An 8,136-nucleotide genomic window follows, 5' to 3' on the forward strand; every position below is an offset into this window, starting at 1 on the left:
GGGCAGGAGTAGTGGGGTTTGTTGGTGGTGGAGAGACATGTCTGTGAACCTCCTGGTTAACAGAGAAAGGGGCTGCAGGTCCTGGGTTGTCAACAGGCTGCAGGCTCACCATACCCACACTGCAGAGAGAGGGCTCAGGGCCTGTAGGCTGAAAGCTAACCACCTCTGGAGCGGGAAGGGAGCCAGCAGGCTGGGAACCAGGGGGGCTAATAAAATCAAAGAGGAACTCTGGTAGTGAGCCCCACAGCCAGGGTTTTTCTACAGCCACATCGAGCACGAACTTCAAAAAAAAGCTGTTTGAGGCGGGGATCATCAGCCTCCTTCCAAAGTCCAAAGAAGTGAATAATGTGGTCAAGATATTGATACAAGTCCTCCTCCTCAAAAGGATTTATGGGAGATGCAGGCAATGAGTCCGGGCCAGACTCTGTGTCTGCTGGGTTCATTCTGCGCCGGATCATACTGTCACGGGGGGCAATCGGGGAACCCAGGAGCAGACACAGATCAGGCTGACAGGCAGGTACAGTGCAAAAGGATTTTAATAAGGCAGAAACAAAACTGAAAACTAAATACAAGGGTGCAGACTAAACAGAGTGGGAAACAGAATGAAACAAATAGACAGAATTTTTAAAAAAAGGACAAAACTACAAAACCAGAGAAAACCCCTACTAAGAACAGAGGGGGAAACCTAACGGATTCTAAGTTACAAAAAAACCAGGAAAACTCACACAAACAGGAATACTCACTAAGGAGGGAAAACAGACGTGGCAGACAGGCTCAGGGAAATCCAGGGAGAGGCAAAGTGGAGACTAGCAGAAACGTGCAAATGTAATGTCTATGATCCGGCAGCTTGTGGTGGAATGAACCGAGTATTTACAGGAGCAGTGGTGATTGTGTGCAGGTGAGTCCGAAGTTGCAGCTGAGGGTGATTGTCCTGATTAGAGCCAAGATGCACAGGGGCAGAGAGGGAGAGGGGCAGAGAGGGAGAGGCAGACAGGAGGGAGAAGAGAGGGAGAAAAAGAGGGAGACAGGCAAGGGCTGGGGGGTCATGACAAATTTAGAATCACCAATTAACCTCAACATGTTTTTGGACTATGTGAGAGGAAGCCAGAGAACCCAGAGAGAACCCACGCTACACGGGGAGAACATGCAAACTCCACACAGAAAGATTCTGGGTGTCCTCACCGGGACACAAACCAGCAACCATCTTGCTGCAAGGCATTGGTGCTAACCACCGAGTCACCTTGCAGCCCACACCTGACAACTAGAAATGTATAAATTGAAAGTTTTTCGTCTTATTGTTAATACCTTTTAAACACCTCATAGTCTCAGTAAGTGATATTTTTTCAGGAGACAAGATATGCAATGAATAGTGTTGGAGGAAATTGGAAATTTTTCTGCTGATTATCTGTCTTGAAGCTCTGATTCTGATAGGAGACGTCACATAGGAATTCTGCGTTTTCTTCTTTTCTAATAATAGCAGATGTGGGACAATGTCAACATGTCATTAAAGGCTAAAAATGAGTGTCTCAGTGAAGGCAGAGAACAAAAATTCAGCTCAAACCCAATTTGGAACTAAAAGCTTTTTCCATTCTCCTGTTTTTTTTTTTTACAAATGCTTTTTCACTAAACAAGAACGGAGCAATTTTAAACCCAAGCAGGCAGAGCTGCACTCCGTCAAGTGTTGAAAAAGAAGACCAGAAGAGATAAAATCAATATTTCCTTCTTCTAATTGGTTGAAGCGACGTCGAGACATTTAGCCCCTCCAAAAAAACTAATCTCCAAGCTTGTGAAGACATTGTCCGACGTTTTTCTTTCAGATTTATCTTGCTGGATTAATTAGGCGAGTTAATTACCCGGCATTACTCTGCAGCTCTAACTGTGGACACACTTACACACATACACACAGACGTACTACACAGATAGAAATCATTCGCCAAACTGAGAACATTAAAAAATCTGCAGCAGTCAGGCTCACAATTGTGTCGTCCCTGCTCATCCATGTCAGAAATAAAGAAAAGAAGAGAAAGCAAAAGACGGCGTATGATGGAAAGCAGTTGTTACAGCTGTGAGATAAACAGTCTGAACAATTAGTTCTGCAGTTTTGGTCCAAACCAGATAAACTGGAGGCAAAATGCATGAAAACCACAATAATAATGTTAATTGTCACTGGTTAATTATGTTCTCAGTGAATGGGAAATAGTTGGCTGGACAATATTTTTGCTAAAAACAAAAAAATAAAAATGGCCATTGCAATTTCTCTACAGTTAAACTGAAAAATATTTAATTTAACAAAATAGGAGCCTTGGAAAAACATCAATTATAGCAATTAATTACTTTTGAGACACTGTAGTAACACTTTTTAAAAATGATGATACTGTTATTTTACATTGGACATATAAATTCAATGCATTTTTGTAATTTAACATTAAAAAAGGGAAAAATTCAGTGAAATTGCAGATTTTTTTTTTTTTTTTACAGTGCAGGAAATCATTGCAAGTTTTTCATTTCATGACATTAATTTGCCATATTCAGTCAAAAATAGTTGCCAATTAGTTTTCTGATCATCAACTAATCAGTTAACATGCATATGATTTTGTTTTTTGTTGTACTGTTTTGCATCCTATCTATGTAAATACAAAATCATGACATTGCTTTTGAATTGTGGTTCAACAGAAATAGAAAAAAAATAACAAAAACCAAGCAAACAAGCCTGATGGGACCTGTAAACTAATATTTTTTTGAACAACCCTTTGAGCCAATCACTGCAATCAAGTGTTTTCTGGAACTTTCAATCAGACTTCTGCACCTGTTGCTCATCAGCAAAGTGCTCTAATTTGTCTGGGACGGTTTTTTAAAAAAAAATTATTCTTTTCAGCCACAATTCAAAAGCATTGTCTTATTTCAAGGAATTAGAATTAAGCACATTTTTATTTATTATTGCTTTGTTCAGTTTCTACTTATTTGAATGACTTTTGTGAATTTTGCCTTTTCTTTAATGGAAGGGTATGAATACATTTGCGGACGGCTGTCGGTGTCTATACAGTAAACTTCTCACATGTGTGTTACTTCTATCAGAGGTGCTCTGTTCTGTTGTATTTGTGCAAATAATAACGTGTCATCTGCATCTCTTCTCCTCTCCAGATATCTACTGCTGTGGTTTGCTGAGCACCAGGAAGAGCGACTGCACAGGTTTACCACAGAACATGCTGGTTTGCGGCTCCACGCCGGCGCAGCGCGGCCAATCACGCGTGATGATGAAAGGCAGCATGTCGCTGATCAGCTGGTACAACAAGGGACACTTCAGGTTCCTCACCAACGCTTACTCCCCGACAAAAGAAGGTAAAAAAGAAGGCTGCTTTGCATGAACAAAAACTGATTTCTGCCAAAATTAAATCAAATTTTATTATTCGTAAAACTTTTAAAAGGTCTTCTTTTGCACAAAATGCATATATTTCGAATTCTAACAGAACAAAATTACAAAGATTGTCCACTGCCATTAATGAGAGTTTGTTTAGTGACAATGAGATTAGCTCAACTGTCATTTTTTGATTCAAGTTACCATCAAGAGAAATTGGCACATTGTTAAGCATCGGTGTCACTGAGAATCAATGAGGAGCTTCTAATCCACAATAATCCGTTTCTAGGAGGCGACATGATCATGATTTCCCCCTCCTCTTATAGCATAATCCACTCTCGATTAAACAGTTTTGTCGGCTTTTAAAGCGAGTTGCGGGCAGCGTTGTGTGTTTGTGCTCTTTGAATGAGGAGTGTGGAAGTGAAGCTCCACATCGGTTCAACTGTTTTCATCTAGTATTGATTTTCTTTCCCCTCTGATTGTGTGTGGGTGTGTGTGTGTTTAAATGGTTTTTCCTCTGTGCTTAAAGAACAAAATAGTTTCCAATCCCATCAAAAAACAAATCCCAACATGTTTTATTGTGCAGCGTACAAAGAAGCTGTTTCACAATGAGTGATTGTTGTGTGGGTAAATAATAAGCCTCTGAATCCCAGCAGGTTCTGGGCGTTCTTTGCTCCTGTCACATTTTTACTCACTGTGGGCTCATGTTTTGATGCAATATGAAATCCTGCAATCCTGGAATCAGCCTGTACAACATTTTACCTACAAGTGGTACCAACACTGGAAATACAGTCATGACTCGATAATCCGACCCTTAACAATCCTAAACCTTGCTATCCAACGGGTTTTTAGGAAAAACAAACGGAACCCATTAAAAATATCCTTAACATACCGACAGCCTTGGATTCTGACTCCAACATGACATTTTATGTCACAAATAAAGATAACGGCGTATTATCTGACTGAACAATCTGACAGATTGGCTACGTTCAGACTGCAGGACTTAATGCTCAATTCAGATTTTTTTGCGAGTTCGTTCACATTTCCAATGAAATGTGACTTGTATATGATCTGCTGTGTGAACTTCATACGACCCAAAAGTGTCCCGCATGCGCAGAAGAGGACACAATGACGTCACAATGGCGAGCGTTCTCAGTGTTTACGGAAATAAACACGGATGGTAACAATGGAGCGTATCTGCCACTCCCGCACTGCCGCCGTCGATGGTGGAAACAGAAGTGTGACCGCTAACTAAACTACCATCAGCTGCCAAGTACTGCCTGTGCATTCCGGCCACTTCCACCCCGGGGTGAAAGTGTCCCCCCCGACCGCACCAAATATTTGGATATTCATCATTAATTGGGCCTGAACATCCAGAGACCAGTAAGTGCTATTCAGACCAGCCCTGCTAGTTATTATAACAACAATAAAGAATAAATATTAACAACAAATCACCTTTCAAGCATCAAGCCCTCCTTGTATCTCGACCTCCGTCTTGACAATCCGACAGCCTTTCTATCCGACATGAAAGAAGATTTTACATTTAGTGTCGGATTATCGAGTCACGACTGTACTACAATCCTATGAATACTTTAATACTTCATTTCATTTGTTTCCATCATTATTTCCTAACTCGCCATGCAAACACAGCCTGCAGTTCAGCCTAATTTAGTCAAGGAAGAATTTTTGTCACGTTGTCATTGTTCACAGCTCAGTCACTGATGGCTCAACTACTGTGCAAGCAGTGCAGAATTTTTTGTTTTTTACAGAATCTGGTTAAAGCAAATGGTTCATTTTTGGGTTATGAGTAGTTCATGGACTTTTGGTTGTTTTTTTTTTTTTTGGTGACATACATTTCAAATCCGCCAACCAGTTATGCTGATTAAAGGATTAATTATTACTTATTATTCTCCACTCTCACACTTGCAAAGCTTCATTCTCAAATCATCCACTGAAGAGTCAGGCCGCTTAAATACACACAAACCAGACGAACTGGACCTTTGTAATGACTACTTTATCTGGGTTAGGAAGAATAACTCTCTAACTACTAAATGACCAATTTGTCAGATAATCATGCAGAAATTAGTGCTCTCAAAAATCAGATGAGATGTTTTTCTAGGTCAGTGACAGCCCAGAAAATTGGAGTGATGCATGCTAGCTCACCGTCACGGCTTACTGGGACTTACGAGGAACGGAGCCACTGTTAATGTTATTAGTCACAGCTGTGTGCTTCCTCCTGTGACGAGTCCAAATTACCGCCGTGAAACAGACCCATTAATCAAAACAGCCCGTCAAAGACAAAAGAACAACAAGACAGGAAAAACCAAGCTAAAAACACGAGGATTAATGAAGGACACACCTATACAGCCTCCGTCTGCTCTCCCTTGTTGGGCTTTCGGCCAGGTGACCTCTTGAGAAATTGACTCACATATGTCGAAACTTGCTGCGTGTCTCACTGTGGGTTTGCTGTTTGTGGCAGGTATGATCATCAAAAGGAAAAGCGGGGAGATCCCATGTCCTCTGGCTGTTGAGGCGTTTGCAGCGCACCTCAGCTACATCTGCAAATACGACGACAAGTACAGCAAGTATGTGAGACGTTGAACTGAACAGAAGTTGCTTCGAGAAATGTTAAGATTTTTGGGTTTTTGGTGACTAGAAGCTTGAATCAGTACGATTTCAGACATACAATCACATATTCTGCCTAAAGACTGTCATTTTTAAAATGAGAAATACATACTTATTCCCTTACAAATGAAACTTTTACTTAAAAAGCAGTAAAACACAGTCTTGTTTGTTTTGCAAATGTTCCCACTGTGGCGTTCATGAAGGGTTATCATGTTTTGTCTTCCATAAACAGGGATTACCAAGAAATAACCTTGTTTGACTATTGACGCTCAACATACCCTGTATCTAACAAGCATTTGCAGAGCCATTCCCTTGTGGGGAACCATTGATTAGTAGATTGACAATTACTTTGAATATTGATTAATCTTTTACATCACCTTTCAAGCTAAAGAACAACAAATAAACACTCATTTTCTCTTTCCAATGTCTCCATTTCGAACATCTTATTAATTCGGATTGTTGCTTGGACAAAGAAAGACATTTCCAATCATCAACTTGAGCTTCAGTTTTTACCAATGATATGAACTTTAGATGTTGTGTAACTGACCTCGCTGAGTCGAGTCAAGCCAAGTAGACTTCATTTATATACTACTGTTACTACTATACTACTTTAAAACAACCGATGTGGATCCAAACTGCTTTCCAAGAGCGAGATAAGCTTGACTTTGCGAATTTACCAAGCAGGTTTAGATATTATGGTTAAAACCCCACAGTAGTATTTATTTTGTACATTTATATAAATATTTGAAATATTATACTTACAATATTAAATAAAACGTAACCTGAATAATTCAGATTTTAAGTGTAAGGCCATACAGTGTTATATGAAATAGAAACTTTTCTGTCTAATTTAAACGTCAAGATCTAGGCTCTAAAATATTATATATAACTGAATTAATATGTGGGTTAAGATTCTACAGCATTAAATAAAAGATAAATTTACTCAAATAATTTCAATATTAAAGGTGAAACCATACAAAATTATATAAAATACTAATTTACCCAAATAATTTAAATACTAAGGTTAAGACCCTACGCTATTACATAAAAGATTAATTTACTCAAATAATTTAGATAATACAGTTAGGACAATACAAAATTATACAAAATACTAATTAACCTGACTTAACAAAACAGTAAAGTTAGGGCTACAATATAATATAAAATAGTAATTTACCTGAATAATTTAAATGTTGAGATTAAAATCATATAATAGTATGTAAAATACAACTTGACCAGACTAATTTAAGGCATAGATCCTGCAATATGATGGAAAGTAGAAGTAATTTAGCTGAATAATTTGCATATAAAGGCAAAGACTTTACAATACAACATGAAACACAAGACAACCTTAATGATTGAAATATTAAGACTCTACAATATTATATAAAAGACAAATCTATCTGACTAATTTAAATATTAAGGTTCAGACTCTGCAATAGTTTAAAATGCAAACGTAGCTGAATAAATATGGAGGTTTGACCTGAAGGTGTGTGCTGTTTTCCTGTTTTCAAACACCTGTGTGGCTGCCGTTCAGCGAAAGTTGCATCTTCTCACTATAAGGCACAATATTTACAGTGTTAGCATTAGTCATTCATTGAATAGGAAATCTCTGAATAGAACTCCTGGAGTAAGCAGCCATCTCTCCCACACAGGTACTTCATCTTCCACAAGCCCAACAAGACCTGGCAGCAGGTGTTCTGGTTGAGCATCAGCATCGCCATCAACAACGCATACATCCTCTACAAGATGTCCGACGCCTACACAGTCAAGCGCTACAGCCGAGCGCAGTTCGGAGAGAGACTGGTCAGGGAGCTGCTGGATCTAGATGACTGCTCCCCCACGCAGTGAGGAGGTTGATGAAGACAGAAGGAAGCGCACTACAAAAAAAAAACAAAAAAACAACACAAACACGATCCCCACGCATATACATTCACACTCGGTTGTACAGACTCTGCGGTCTGTGTCTATGTGATAATACTGAAGCAGTGCCAAGCCTATGTCTCTCTTCCTATAGTTGTTTTTTCCTTGTGGCTCTGGTGAATATTCATTAACACACAACTGCGCACTACTACACAATAGAGAATCATGAGCCATGGGACAGTTCACATGCCTCAAATGCAACTATTAACCACACAGATTTACTAAGGATTTGT

The 8,136-nt window shown here is 39.3% G+C and overlaps 1 long non-coding RNA gene across 1 annotated transcript; it reads left to right on the forward strand.

The window, feature by feature from the left end:
* Nucleotides 1–3,297: 3,297 nt before the first annotated feature.
* LOC103373829 (uncharacterized) lies at nucleotides 3,298–7,706 on the forward strand. The gene is made up of 3 exons (XR_521090.1): nucleotides 3,298–3,339; nucleotides 5,835–5,940; nucleotides 7,636–7,706. It is a non-coding gene; the product is annotated as an uncharacterized LOC103373829 (long non-coding RNA).
* Nucleotides 7,707–8,136: the final 430 nt, after the last annotated feature.

The sequence above is a fragment of the Stegastes partitus genome, unplaced genomic scaffold, assembly GCF_000690725.1.
Source record: "Stegastes partitus isolate 25-593 unplaced genomic scaffold, Stegastes_partitus-1.0.2 Scaffold2078, whole genome shotgun sequence".
NCBI classification, from domain to species: domain Eukaryota; kingdom Metazoa; phylum Chordata; class Actinopteri; family Pomacentridae; genus Stegastes; species Stegastes partitus.